We start from the raw sequence: 15,445 nt of genomic DNA, 5'->3' as shown, positions 1-15,445 counted from the left end.
TTTGGTGTCTATGTCACCTGCTCAGAGTCTCTCACTAACAGAGGTGAATTTAGAGCAAAGCTAATGAAGCTTTCATTTCTGAATGGCTCACTGCTGTGGCCCTTTCTGAGTCCTGAGGGGACCCTTGCAATCTATTCACATGCTTGTGTGTTTTTGTAAATGTTGCAAAAGTGAATATTTTAACAACAATCTGTTAAAATGTAAGGCTGCTCTCTCTTTTTACTCTAGTTGTCCCTCCCTTATGCTCCCCGCCCCCCCCCCCCCCCCCCCATCAAGTGGCATTGGAGTGGCTATGGGCATTTTGGAGAGCGGGCTAAGGGGAAGCTGATTCACTGTCCTGGAATATTCTCAATCCTCCTGGCCAATCACCTATCACATGGTCATATATAGGCAGCTCACTAAGAACATGTCCCATGACACTCAGCAACCAAACGATGAGGATAGCATGGGAGAAGAGTGAGTTTGAAATGTGTGGAGTCAGAAGCTAGTCGTGGTACATCCTTCCAGGGCTTACAGCTCATTTAGGAAAGAAACTTTTTAAAAAATTATTTTAAGTATTTATGTTTTGAGAGAGGGGGAGGGGCAGATAGAGACAGAGACACAGAATTTGAAGCAGGCTCCAGGCTCTAAGCTGTCAGCACAGAGCCCGATGAGGGGCTCAAACCCATGAACCCCGAGATCATGACCTGAGCTGAAGTCGGAGGCTTCACTGACTGAGCCACCCAGGCGCCCCAGGAAAGAAACATAATAGAGGCTTCTCTGGGGCACTTGGCTGGTTCAGTTGGTAGAGCATGCGACTCTTGATCTCTGGGTTGTGAGTTTGGGCCCCATGTTGGGAGGTTACTTAAAAATAAAATCTTTTTTAAAAAAGAGAGGTTTTTCCAAACTTGACCATGATCCTAAAAAGTCACATAATTTTGACAAATAGCAAGTTCTGAAACTCGAAGAAACTTAAAAAAAATTACAAAAAAAGTGTTGTTGGTTTTTTTTTTTTTTGACCTACCATTTTCGGGGAAAGATCAAAATATCCTTATCCTCTTAATAGATGGCATATTATCAAACTGTTATCACATGAGGGTATCATAAAAAAATGTAGCCAAAGTATGTAGGACAGAAAAGCTATGTGCGTCAGGGAGTTAATATAAATATCATGGGCCTTTTTTCCTCGATTTTGTGATGTTTGAGGCATTCATTAGCTTTTATTATTTGTAATTTGTCCTAATTTCTCATTTTGAATAAATCTTCATGTTTGTACTGGTTTTGTTTTCATGATTTTATGTCCTTCTACTCTGAAAGAGCCCCCAAATGATAAGCTTCAGTTTCCACAAGATCTGAATCCAGCCGTGTTTCGTGGCCACCCAATCCGAGTCTCCTTCATGTCACTGAATGTTCATTCTGTCCTCACACGTATTACTCCGTGACTTCTCCTCTTGGAATAGATGTAGATGTTGTTGTTGCCCTGCCCTGGGTGCCTTTACCAGCCAGTGCGCCCGCAGCCCACTTCCTGTAAACCTGCTGCTGACAGCTTGCTCCTGTGATGGTCTCTGTAGTCTGTCCCTTGACCAAGGAGCCACTTTTCACCCAGGGTGGCCAACGACGGACAGAGCCAGGGTACAAATGCTCCGTCCTGCTTCGAAGTACAGTTCGGAAGGTGTGGCTTGTAACCCAGAGCCCCCGCTGATCAGACCAAGGTGAGATTCTACCTGAGCACATGCCTGCTCAGCCTCTTGCCTTTCCCCCTCCTGTTTCCCTCACCCTCTACAGGTTCCCCCCCCCCCCCAATAAGTCATGTGCATGCAAATCAGGTTCTGACTGTATTTATCTGCTGATGGTCTGTCTCCCCTCCTCACTAGAATATGACATCAAGAGAGCAGGGACTTGATCTGTCTTGCTCACTGCTGCGTTTCTAATGCTTGGTGCTTGGCAGGTAGTAATTACAATAATATGGGATGAGATGAATAAACAATGAATAAATATATAAATTTCAGTCACTGCACACACTATTTCTCTAATCCTCATGGCAACCCTGAGAGGTAGATGTTGTTTCTTTTCATACTACAAATGGGGAATTGAGACAGACTTTGGTTAAGTGGCTTCCTCAAGGTTACACCCCAGAGAGTGCCTCAGGGCTTGCCACGCCTAGTTGCTCTCGGTGGCAGCCCGTCCTCTGACCTCAAGGGAAGGGATCCACGTTTCTCTGTCACTCTGACCAAGTGTGGGTGTGGACCCTTCCCTGATCTGGTGCAGAACAGATTGTACGGATGACAAAAGGCCACGTGGCACAGAGAATGATTCAGGGAAACTACAGTCAGTGTTTAACCTGAGGTCCTCTCCTCTGCATACTCTCTGCTTGCCCCCAAGGTTATCGCGCTGTGACCAGGAACAGCTTCCCCCACACCAGAGGTGCTCCAGGCAATTCCATAATACAGAGACTGGGCCAAGTGTGGACCAGACCAGGAGCAAAGAAAATATCCTTCCTCCCCCTACCACACATACTTCTCCCCCAGCATCACTTCTCAGGGCAGCTGATTAGCTGGCAAGCAGTCACTTCCTTCAGGGGACAGACACCCTCACTTCCATGGCACCAGCAAGATATGTTCATAATATTTGGCGATATATTTCCAAAATCTATGTTATTTACTCGTTATTATTCTTGAATTTTTAATTGAGATGTAGTTGACATATAACATTGTGTAGGTTAAGGTGTACAATGTGTTGTTGTTGTGGTTTGATATATTTATATATTGCAGTGTATTTACCACCCTATCTGTAGCTAACTCCTCTAAAACATCACAAAATTATCAATTCTTTTTTGTGGTGAGAACAATTAAGATTTAGTCTCCTAGCAACTTTAGAGTTTATGATATGTATTATTGGTTATAATCACCATGCTGTACATTAGATCTCCAGAACTTATTATCTAGGAGTTGCAAGTTTGTACCCTTAAACAACATCTCCCCAATATCCCATCCCCACCAGCCCCTGGTGACTGCCATTCTACTCTCTGTTTTTGCAAGTTTGGCTCTCTTAGATTCCACATATAAGTGAGATTGTACAGCATTTGTCTTTCTCTGACTTATTTCACTTAGCATAATGCCCTCAAGGTCCACCCATGTTATGGCAAGTGATGGGATTTCTTCTTTCTCATGGCTGAGTAATATTCCAGTGTGTGTGTGTATATCACATCGTCTTTATCCATTCATCTACTGACCGACACAGGTTGTTTCCTCATCTTGGCTATTGTGAATAATGCTACAGTGAACATGGATGTGCAGATATCTCTTCAAGATAGTGATTTCAATTCCTTCAGGTATCCACCCAGGAGTGGGATTGCTTTATCATACAGTAATTCTACTTTTTATTTTTTTTTATTTAAAAAAAATTTTTTTTTAACGTTTATTTATTTTTGAGACAGAGAGAGACAGAGCATGAACGGGGGAGGGGCAGAGAGAGAGGGAGGCACAGATCGGAAGCAGGCTCCAGGCTCTGAGCCATCAGCCCAGAGCCCGACGCGGGGCTCGACGTGGGGCTCGAACTCATGGACCGTGAGATCGTGACCTGAGCTGAAGTCGGACGCTTAACCAACTGAGCCACCCAGGCGCCCCCAGTAATTCTACTTTTAATATTCTGAGAACTCTTTTCCATAATGGCTGTAACATTTTATATTCCCATCAGCATTATCTAAAGGTTCCCTTTTTTCCATATCCTCACCAATATTTGTTATCGCTTATCTTTTTTGATAATGGCCATCCTAACAGGTGTGAGGTAATATCTCATTGTGATCTTGATTTGCATTTCCCTGATTAGTGGCGTTGAAGACCTTTTCATATTGGCCATTTGTCAGTTTTTAATAGGACTGTTTTCTTTTTTGCTATTGAGTTGTATGAGTTCTTTATATTTTGGATACTAACCATTATCAGATAGATGGTTTGTGAGTATTTTTCCCAACTTGGTAAGTTGACTTTTCAATTTATTGACTGTTTGCTTTGCAGAAGCTCTTTCATTTAATACACTCTCTTGTTTATTTTAGTTTTTATTGCCTGGACTTTTGGTGGCTTATCCAAGAAACCATTGCCAAGACCAATGTCCAAGATCTTTTCCACTATGTCTTCTTCTAGGAGTTTTACAGTTTCAGGTCTTACATTGGAATTGTTGATCCATTTTGAGCTAATATTTGTGAGTAGTGTAAGGTAGGGGTCCAGTTTCATTCTTTTGTATGTGGATATCCAGTTTTCCCAAAACCATTAATCAAAGAGACTATCCTTTTTTAGACTCTGTGTTCTAATTCAAAAATTAGTTGACCATGTATGTGCGGGTTTATGTCTGGGCTCACCTCTCTCTTCTGTTATTCACACCTGAAACAAATTTCTCTATCCCAAGTTCTGTGTTTTTCAGTTTCTTCTTAGAAAGGTTTCATAAAATTTAGTAGTGTGTTTTCATCCATGACTATCTTCTTACAGAATAGTAAACCAAGGTACATGCACTGAGTCTTTTATAGTCTGGTTATGAGAATGAGATGAATCCACATGAGACGATTACTGGGTAGCACAACATTAAATTGTAAATAAGACAGAGAATTAAATTGTACATAGAAGGCTAAAGTACTTCTGTCTGAATGTCTCAAAGGAGAGGGTGAGATCATTTGATGCGAGCTGCAGTTGTTGGTAAACCACAGAAGTGATGCATTTCCTCTTGGCCCCAGTTCACACATCACCTAAGGTGATAAGGGTGAGCTCAGAGGGCTGGCTGTCCCTGAGCTCCTGTTGTAGATGGTGCTGGAAGAGTCGCCCTTCCAACTTCCTCCTGCTATTCTCTTATCCTTCCCTCAACATCTGATTCTCCTTCTTGTCCCATTGCCTCCTGTATTTCTCTTGTTTTTCTCCTTTTTCTAATCATCTAAGTCTTCTCTTCTCCTCTTTAGAATTTAAGATTTGGTCAAATATTCTACTTTTGAGACACTGCAACTTAGAGAAGGTATAGGGCTCGGAGCCACACAGACCTAGGTGCAAACTCAGATCTGTGTCTTTTGGGCAAAGTACAGAGAACCTCTCAAAGCTCTGTCTCATTATCCATAGAAGTGGGGATACTAATTTCTATTATTATGTTATTTGAAGGAATAAATGAGACGACATATGTAAAGTGCCTGGCACATAGCTGGCTCTCATTATATGCTTATTTATCTCCTACTTCCTTTTTCCTTATTTTGCTTTTGCAGTACTATGTAGTAGTCATTAAATAGATGCTTTTTGAATGAGTACTTAAGAGTTTAATTTGGTAGACCCTCATTTACTTGGAATGATTGAGATTGGGAATTATTTAATAATTGCTGTTGTAACCCACTTATTATTTTGTGTCATGCACTGGAATTGGGGAAATCCTTTCTCCTATGATGTCTGATATGAATCTCCCCAAATGCATAAATAAGTTAAGCATTGTTTTGATCATTCAAGATACAGTCTGCATTGCTTGGAGTCCACACTTCATTTTATATATCAAGGATGTGAGGCTTAGAGGGGTTGAGTAGTTTACATGAGGTAAGTTACATGACTAATTTACATGAGTAGAATCTTGACTCCAGACCCAAACCCTGAGCCACTAGGTTAAACTGTAGGTCATTTATTATTCATAATCCTGGCGGCCCTACAAGAGGAGAGAGCCCCACAACTGGAGGATTATTTGTTTCCTGAATGCAAAGTGAAATGATCTTTCTTAAAGAGAGTATTAAGTAATGTGCAGTTATACAAAATGGAAAGATTTGAAACAGGGCCACATTGTTCTCACAGGAAAGGATGAATATTAAGGGGTATAGGAGATGGAAAAGCTAGGGATATGGGAGGAAAATATATTGAGAGAGAGACTGTAGGGTAGCCCAGAGCTGGGAGAAAACAGAAAGGTCTAGTGGGGAATTTTGTTAGACTGTTTGCAGTTTAAGATGCAATCTAAACCTTCTCTTTGTCTTCCACAAAATCTCTAGTAAGATTGACCGTGTCCTCCAAAGATTTGTGAAAAGCCTGTACTTGGTGCAGATGTGATGTAGATAGGACCCTGTTCCCAAAGCTGGAGAAGAGACTGCTCACAAAGACCCATGGCACCTGAGTTAACAGGGAAACAAAATCCAGACCACCTTGTCCTGTTTTCTTTTCCCATGAGTTTCCTTCTAATGTACATGTATAGCCACAGCCTTGTCTTCTAGGCTTGTGCCCTTCTTAATTCAGCTTCTGCTATAAAATACTGTTCTAGACCCTGGAAAGGATCCTCATGTGAATATGACAAGGTTCCCCAGAAGTTCTCTGGAGTCCCGTATATGCTTGGATGAAGCAAAGAGTCAAATATATGTGTGTTCTGCTATATAATAGAAATTAAGGATATTGATATTTTGGTCATTGTAACACCAGCCAATTGGTGTTACACTGCAACCAAGCGTATCCAAATCAGTTCCTAAGTGAACTGTTTTCTAACAACAGGTCACAAGGGCAACCTTTAAAAAATAAGTTGGCAAAGGGGCACCTGGGTGGCTCAGTCGGTTAAGCTCAGTCCGACTTCAGCTCAGGTCATGGTTCGTGGGTTGGAGCCTCTCCACTCTCAGCAGGGAACCCACTTTGGATCTCCTGTCTCCCTCTCTCTCTGCACCCCCCCCCACCCCCGTGCGTGCACTCTCTGTCAAAAATAAAAGTAAGCATTAAAAAAAAGTAAGTTGGCAAAATCCCAATAATGTGGTCTCTCCTCTTACATAGACACTTTTAACAGATCAGATTGCATATTGCTGTGAGCAAAGTGAAATAGTAGTCAGACCAATGATTTTGGATTATATTTTAAATGCTAGGTGGGGGGGAAGGGAAAAAGGTGGCCAAAGAGTACAAGCTTCCAATTATAAGAAGAGTAAATTCTGAGGATGCAATGCACAGCATGGTGACTATAGTTAACAATTTGAAAGTCGCTGAGAGAGTAGAGTTTAAAAGTTCTCAACACACAACAAAATGTAAGTATATGAGATGAGAGATATGTAAAGTAACCTTATTGTGGTGATAATTTTGCAACGCATACATCTTTCTGCTCATTACGCTGTGTACCTTAAACTTATACAACATTACATGTAAATTATATCTCAATAAAGCTGGGACATAAATAAATAAATAATAGAATCGCAACAACAACGGAATAATAAAATGACAGCAATTCCCGCAAAATAGAGAGCAACTGACAGGGGCTGGATATCTCAAGTGGTTTGGGGAGGGCTGACGGGTACGTTGCTCTGGAAAGTTTAATACAGACCTCGTAGACTTTAATGTGCATGTGAATGCCTGGAGATCTTGTTAAAATGAAGATTCTGATTCAACAGGTTTGAGGCGAGCCCAAGAGTCTGCATTTTCAACAAGCTCTCAAGTGATGCCAGTGTGGCCGATCCACAGACCACACTTGGAGTGGCAAGGGTTTGGTGCGTGGTAACTGTCTCCTCTTTGCATTTTCTGCTTGATACCAGAGAAACCAACTACTGAAGAAGGATACCAGCAGAGCCTGTAGGTATGAGCTCCTGAACTGACAATTTCTATATTTAGAGGGAGTTCCGGGAAATTGCACTACGTTTACTTTACAAATATTTGCTTTTTTGATATCAAGATCACTCCATGCTCTTGCGTGGTCCACACTTCTGGCAATTTTGGTACTCGTGCAATGACAGTAAAATCAAGTTGTTTAGGTGTTTAGGTTAACAAGTGCTGACTTTATGATCCACCAGGACTGATTACAAATGGAATCACTTTCCCTGGAGATTTGTAAAAGTATACACATTAGTTTTCAGGTCTGGTTAAGGATTATTCCCTTCGAAGCAGGGAATGTTTCTAGTGGTCCTTTCCAAATCTGGGATTCCATGAAGTTAACTTCATAGTTATTATTTTTCCATGGTTCTTTATTTAAACATTTAAAAAAATTTTAAGTAATCTCTACACCCAATGTGGGGCTCGAACTCACAACCCTGAGATCAAGATTTGCGTATGCTCGGGGCGCCTGGGTGGAGCAGTCGGTTAAGCGTCCGACTTCAGCCAGGTCACGATCTCCCGGTCCGTGAGTTCGAGCCCCGCGTCAGGCTCTGGGCTGATGGCTCGGAGCCTGGAGCCTATTTCCGATTCTGTGTCTCCCTCTCTCTCTGCCCCTCCCCCGTTCATGCTCCGTCTCTCTCTGTCCCAAAAAAAAAAAAAAAAAAAAAGTTGAAAAAAAAAAGATTTGCGTATGCTCTACAAACTGAGCCAGCAAGGCACCCATTTTTCTATGGGTGAGATTGCGGTGAGATTGCAGTGAGATTGCAGTGAGAAGATATATATACTAAAATAGGCAGAATTCTAAGATGGGTCCCTCGATCCCCCCTCCCTAATGTTCACATCTTATGTAATCTCCTCTCCTTTAGTTTGAGTGGGACTCGTGACCGGCTTCTAGCCAACAGAATATGGTAAAGGTGAAGCGTTATTGCAGATGTAACTAAGGTTCTAAATCGGTTGATTCTTAGCTAATCGAAAGGGAGATTATCCTGGATGGACCTGATTTCATCAGATAAAAGTCTTTAGAAGAGAACTTGACTCTCCCTTAGGTCAAAGATTCTCTCTCTGTTGCTGGCTTTGAAAGAGAGAGCCATATTGTGATGGCAACATGTGATGGCAAGGAATTGCAGGTGGCTTTTAGAGCTGAGAGCAGCCCCTGGCTGAAGCCAGAAAGAAAATAGGGACCTCAGCCATACAACCACAAGGAGATGAATTCTGGCAAAAATCTTGAGGGAGTTTGGAAGCAGATCCTTAAAACATAGTCTGGTGAACCCTAAGCAGAGAATCCAGCCTTGTAGTCTTGTGAGACCCTAAGCAGAAAGCCCAGCTAAGCTATGTCCACAGAACCCTGAGATAATAAAAGTATGCTATTTTAAGCTGCTAAGTTTATGATAATTTGTTATGCAGCTATAGAAAACTGACATGGATGCCTCATATTGCACTTGTATTATTAAATCTTTTTTTTTTTTTTTTTTTAATGTTTTACTTGTTTAGTTTTGAGAGAGAGAAAGAGCACAGTGGAGAGGAGCAGAGGGAGACACACACACAGAATCCAAAACGGGCTCCAGGCTCTGAGCTCTCAGTGTGGAGCCCAACCTGGGGCTCGAACCCATGAACTGTGAGATCATGACCTGAGCTGAAGTCAGATGCTTAACTGATGGAGTCACCCAGGGGCCCTGCATTATTAAATCTGTATCTTGGTCTGTGCATCTATTTACCAATCAAAATGTCAATTAAAACTCACCTAGACTTAATTTTGTCTGAAGTCCCTAAAATAGAAGGAAGATCTCACCCCACACATCCCTCCACACCCCCACATTTCAAAATGGTATTGCAGTCCAGTTGGTGATTGGTGGAGAATAACCATCACAGACCACAGAATAGACCACAAAAAAATCCTTATGCTTTGCCATGATTTTCCAGCTTTTACCAAAAACCACCACAGCAAAAACAACAACAACAACAACAACAACAACAAAAACACTTAATTTTATGCATTCTGGGCAGTATTGCTTGAAATTCCTGTTGGAATAGGCAATTAAACTTGACTCGGTTTTTGTAATTAAGACTAAAATCGATCTAAGTTTTCTTAGTGAGACTTCCCAACACAGTGTAGGCTTAGAGGAACTTAATCCATTTATTTAATCATTTAGCATTGATTATGGGCTATATGAAGTCCAGAGTATGTGGGTGGTTAAGATAGGACACTTGCCTTCAAACTACTGGAGACAAGAGGCAAGAAAACCAACACTTACAGGGGCACCTAGGTGGCTCAGTTAAGTGTCTGATTTCAGCTCAGGTCATGATCTTGTGGTTTGTGAGTTTGAAACCTGCATTGGGCTCTGCACTGACAGCATGGAGCCTGCTTGGGATTCTCTCTCTTCCTTTCTCTCTTTCTACCCTCCTCCTACTTGTGCTTGTGCACTTTCTCTCTCAAAATAAATAGGTAAACCTAAAAAACCCACAACACTTACAATGCAGTATGAATGAAAAGGGCAGTCGGTAAGTGAACATTATGAGTCTATAAGAAAAAACTATGCCCCCAAATCACTACACTGAAGTTTATTGTTTACTTACCTCTCTTCCCAAGAGACTGTGAAGGCAGCTACCACTTTCTGCTTTTACGATTCTGTATATTCTGCATACTTAGCAGTGTCTGCACGAGTAGATACTTCAAATTGTACTTCATTGAAACTAAGACACCATTAATAAAGATCATATGATTTTATGTCTCCCTGGAAAAAAAAAATTTGCTGCTAATTAAACTACAACATGCTGGAGATCATAAACAGATTCTGATTCAGAGATGTTAAAATGTGGAGAAAGACAGGGGAAGGAGAGGGGGAAGGGGCAAAATAGGTAAAGGGGAGAGAGAGAGATATAGGCTTTCAGTTATGGAATGAATAAGTCACAGGAATAAAAAGCAGAGCATAAAGAATACAGTCAGTGATATTATAATAGCGATATACTGGGACAGATGGTTGCTACACTTGTGTTGAGCATAGCATAATGTATAAACTTGTCAAATCACTATGTTGTACACCTGAAACACTGTGTGTCAACTATACTCAATTTTTTTAAAAATTTTTTTACGTTTATTTATTTATTTTTTTTTTTTTTTAAATTTTTTTTTTTTCAACATTTTTTATTTATTTTTGGGACAGAGAGAGACAGAGCATGAACGGGGGAGGGGCAGAGAGAGAGGGAGACACAGAATCGGAAACAGGCTCCAGGCTCCGAGCCATCAGCCCAGAGCCTGACGCGGGGCTCGAACTCACGGACCGCGAGATCGTGACCTGGCTGAAGTCGGACGCTTAACCGACTGCGCCACCCAGGCGCCCCACGTTTATTTATTTTTGATAGAGAGAAACAGAGCACAAGTGGGGGAGGGGCAGAGAGAGAAGGAGACACAGAATTGGAAGCAGGCTCCAGGCTCCGAACTCTCAGCACAGAGCCCGATGCGGGGCTTGAACCCACAAACTGCGAGATCATGACCTGAGCCGAAGCCGGAGTCTTAACCAACTGAGTCACCCAGGTGCCCCTCAAATTTTTTTTTAACGTGAGGAAAAAATGCTCATCTTGGAATCGATTCATAGCAAGTAATCATGGAAATGTTTTTGTTGAATTTCTAGAGGGATCATAGGAGTAACATAATAAAGATTTCAGAGTGGATTTCAAAGATATAATGTACATTTACAGCATGTTATCCAGCATTTTACATTGTTGACTCAAACCGGGTTGTCAGAAGAATGACCTCTTGATTTCTTGCCCACAGGACAAACAAAGCTGTGTGAAATATCTTTAAATACCCTTAAGAGTTATAAGATCCTAAAGCTATGAAAGAATGCAAGGTCCCATAAAGTTAAAAAGTTTTTAATTGCTACATAGAAAATACATTTACTTATGTTAGAATCCCATCTAGTTCAGAGGTCTTTAGAGTTAGACACACACACACACACACACACACACACACTATTGGATTCAATTGTGTCCTTCTTCCAATTCATGTGTGGAAGTCCCAACCCCCAGTACCTCAGAATGTGAACTGGGAAATAGAGTTACTGCAGATGTGATTAGTTAAGATGCAGTCATACTGGAGTAGGGTGGGCCCTTTCTTCAATATGTGTGGTGTCCTTATAAACAGGAGAAATTTGGACATAGGCGAACACCTGGGGAGAATACAATGTGAACATTGAAGGCAGAGTGATCCGGACGATGCGTCCACAAGCCAAGGAACATCAAAGATTGCCAACAAACCAAACCACCAGCAGCTAGGACAGAGGCACAGGACAGATTCTCCCTCAGAAGGAACCAACCCAGCCGACATCTTGATTTTAGACTTCTAGCCTCCAGACGTATGAGACAATGAGTTTCTGTAGTTTCAGGGACCCAGTTTGTGGTACTTTGTCACGGCAGCTCTAACAAACTAATAGTTTACATATCTTATGAGCAAAAGAAACGCCACATTCAATCCTATGACCAGCCTGGGTGGAAATTGCAGACTTCTGTGAGGAGGCAGAATTAAACAGTGTGAGTCAGGAGACAAGGAGCCTTTCAACATTTTGGAACCCATGACACAATGTCTATAAAAAGACAGTCTGACAGTGAGAAGAATTGGTTTGGATGTCCGTAGCTCTGACCAAAATCTCTGATGGTTAGAATCCTCTAATAATGAACGTGCAAATTGCCATTCTTAGTGGCTGGGCAACAGTTGGGATGACAGCACCCTCCCCAGTCTTTCCATCCCCGGAAGACTGAGAGTCTCGCATGGAAAGATTTAAGAGAATCAAAACCAGGATATTAGTATGTTTTACATTAAGAAAGGATCTGAGTGCATTTGATATATGCCAGGTATCCTTTGTTTTTTCATAGAGCTTACTATCATCCAAGCTAGAGGGGCACAGAGCTTGTGCTGACCCGAGGAGAGGGGATTGTCATGTTTTTAGGAATTTTGCAGCTATTAATACGCAATGTTCCAATCTTTGCAATTACGCAAAAATTTGCAATGATGGCTAGTGCTGTTGCAACCATTAGTGCTGAAGCTAAATTAAATTTAGTAAATATAATTTGTGTGAGGGTGAGAAACCGTCTAAAGAGATGATATGTCAGATCTAATGGCTATACTTTTATTGGGAAAAGAGCAGACTGGGATGCAACCCTATTGGCCAAACCATGGTTCAACTGCAAGCATAGTTTGGCTACAGACACAAGACTTTGGCAAAACTCCTCAAAGGCATTCTGTGAACACCGATTGACTCTATGGAATTTGTAATAAAAAGTCTTGCATATTTTCTTATTATTTGGAAGTTGTGTGTTACATGTATTTACTATCATTTCCCTCCCCCCGCTGCCAGTTGTTAAACATTTTCCACCACTGGAGAGAAACCATTAACAAATACTGAAATGATGAGATAAATTCAGGTGATGGTAAAAGCCATGTATGCATTAAAGCAGAGTGATATAGTGGAGAGTAGCCAGTGGTTGGGGCAAGCTCATAGAGGGTGGATGACTAGAAATAGCCAGCTCTGTGACAATGGGCATATTTAGGGTAAAAGTAAGAGCAAGTCCAGTGGCCACATGGGAAGAAAGAATTTGTGTGTTGCTGTTATTGCTGTTGTTAACAGAATCTGCACCTGAGATCCCAAACCTGAGGTCTCCACTCATTCCTTTCTCCCCTGAACTGTATCTGGAAACCACTCAGTGTCACTGTCCATTTGACCCCATGGAAACACCTGTGGTTCCTGGCTTCCTCCATAAACTCTCAGAATTCTATACGGTTTAGATAATAATTGTACCATACATTCCTTTCTTGTCGCTTTTCTTTGGTGGAATTCCGAACCACGGAACCTATATTGTTTCCATTTTCCCTGTTCCTAAACTAACGTTCGTATGCAAGTCTACACTAGACTCCTTTGGAAGCCTCAGGTCCACCTCCCCACTTTCTCTAAACGTGGTCCCTCCAAGCGCCTCGTTGCTGGGCTTGTTTCACGATGTGGTTAAGGGCAAGCAATTCCTCTTCCAAACATTTTGAAAATGTTTACTCCCCAGTTCAGCTTTGGAAATTGACAGCTCCTGAAGTAAAAGGAGACAGTTTGGGGCAGATGTTTTGATTTCCATACCTTTAGTAATCCCACGTACTTAGCCTTTCCTGGTTCCCCAAATCCAGGGCCTGCCTGGGCTCTGGGGAAATGTTCAACGGATGCTCCTATTTTGGTGTAACAGCACCACATTCGACTCTGAAATGCCACTGTTCTAATTCATTTTCTTAATGATGGTGCAAATGAGTGGGATGTTTCATATCGTAGCCTTGTAACATTCCAAACATCATTAAACCAAACCATTACAGGGATACGTTCAGTCAACAGATAAGTGCTTTGGCTGCAGGATGAAATAGCTGATTAGTAATTGAAAATATGATGCCTTGCCTTTTTTCTGTTTTAGTTTACAAAGAGAAGCTTTCTCCTCCTTTGACTGAGGGGCTGGCTCTTCTCACTGGCTGTCTTCGGGAGCACTTCCTTTATTGCCAGCGCTTCTGTGCAAGTCTGGAGCGTTTAACTTCGCTTGTGAAATGATCAACGTCAAGTCACTTGCTGACATTACAGCCAGCTGCTTAAAGTGTCAGCGCAGCTGCCTTGTGGATGAGAACGAATTCTTACCACTGCTCCTTGTTCTACAAGAAAATGCTGACTATGAACCAAGGGGCTCAACACATTCATTTTTGCTCTTTTTGCCACCAGCTCAGATTTCTATGCAATGAAACTTATATTCAGGAATCTGGAAACAAAAGCAAAAATGCACCCCTGATTCTGAAATAGTGCTCTATTACTCATGGGTCTCAGGATCTGTTTTTTCAATTTTTGGTTGTATGACTCACAGAGTTTTAAGGAACCACCCATGTGGGCCCCATTCACTTGGATAATTAGGTTCCTCCTGTGTTAAAAACAACAGTCCGCACTTCCGAATGGTTGAGGATTTAATAGCTCTGCACCATCTGAGCAATCCTGTCCCGCTGTGAGGCTTAGCTTTCACCTTCTTCTGGTCTAAAGGACCCAGAGACTGGGTTATAAAGATGCTTAAAGTGGAACAAAAGAAAGACTTGAGCAGGCCTGGACAAGGCCACCTCACTCTGGCTGAAGCAGAATGGGGCCACAGGAAGGCACTCCCGCAAGCCCAAAGATTCTTTCATCCTTTTTAGCTAGGGCTCTCACCAGCCATTGTTTCTTTAACATCCTGCATGAAAGCATTGGATGCAAACATCACTGCCTCTAGGCAAAGGAATATAGATATTTGCCAAATGAGTAATTAAAAAAGAGCTATGTGTGTGAGGGGAGCGACAATTTTTCCTTCTTCTCATTGTCCTTCTCTGTCGTCCCTGGTTTTTAAAGTTTTAAAAACACAAAAACAAAAAACCCTACGTTTTGCCCTGGGAGTGTGGTTTCACCCATTCCCCCCACTGTTCCAGTCTATTCCAGCTGTCAATCAAAACCAAACAACAGAAGTTGGCCATAATTCAAAAGGAAAAAAATGCCTTTTAGGACACACTTTGACACGTGTTGGATGACTTGGTAACATCCTAGTCTAAGACTGCCTGGGTTCATTTTTCCCCCCCACTTTTCACCATTTTCTTCTAATAGCCAAAATATTACTTTTTTTTTTTTTTTTTTTTTTTTTTGCTCTTTCACCAAATGTACTCCATTAATTGAGTGACTCTGGCTAGTAAGTTCAAATAAGAAAACAGGAAAATAATTTTTTTTAAAGAGAAAACAGAACTGTCAGCATAAAGGGGATGGAGTGGCTCTCAAGACCGTGGTTCTCAGGCTGTGCGCCACGGGGCAAACTCACAGGCAACCACAGGATATTGAAAAAGTGTAAAAGAAACACAGCCATACTTGGCGTCAGATGCCGCACCAGCT

At 41.8% G+C, this 15,445-nt stretch overlaps 1 long non-coding RNA gene across 2 annotated transcripts; it reads left to right on the top strand.

The window, feature by feature from the left end:
* Positions 1-1,476: 1,476 nt before the first annotated feature.
* Positions 1,477-12,870, top strand: LOC131483967 (uncharacterized). 2 transcript variants are annotated; one of them, XR_009247964.1, is made up of 3 exons: positions 1,477-1,691; positions 7,340-7,521; positions 11,677-12,870. It is a non-coding gene; the product is annotated as an uncharacterized LOC131483967 (long non-coding RNA). The 2 variants fall into 2 exon arrangements; XR_009247965.1 differs by having other exon boundaries at positions 10,896-12,870.
* The last annotated feature ends 2,575 nt before the right edge of the window (positions 12,871-15,445 follow it).

This window comes from Neofelis nebulosa, chromosome 8 (assembly GCF_028018385.1).
Source record: "Neofelis nebulosa isolate mNeoNeb1 chromosome 8, mNeoNeb1.pri, whole genome shotgun sequence".
Classification (NCBI taxonomy): Eukaryota; Metazoa; Chordata; class Mammalia; order Carnivora; family Felidae; genus Neofelis; species Neofelis nebulosa.
This window is presented reverse-complemented; position numbering and strand designations above follow the sequence as displayed.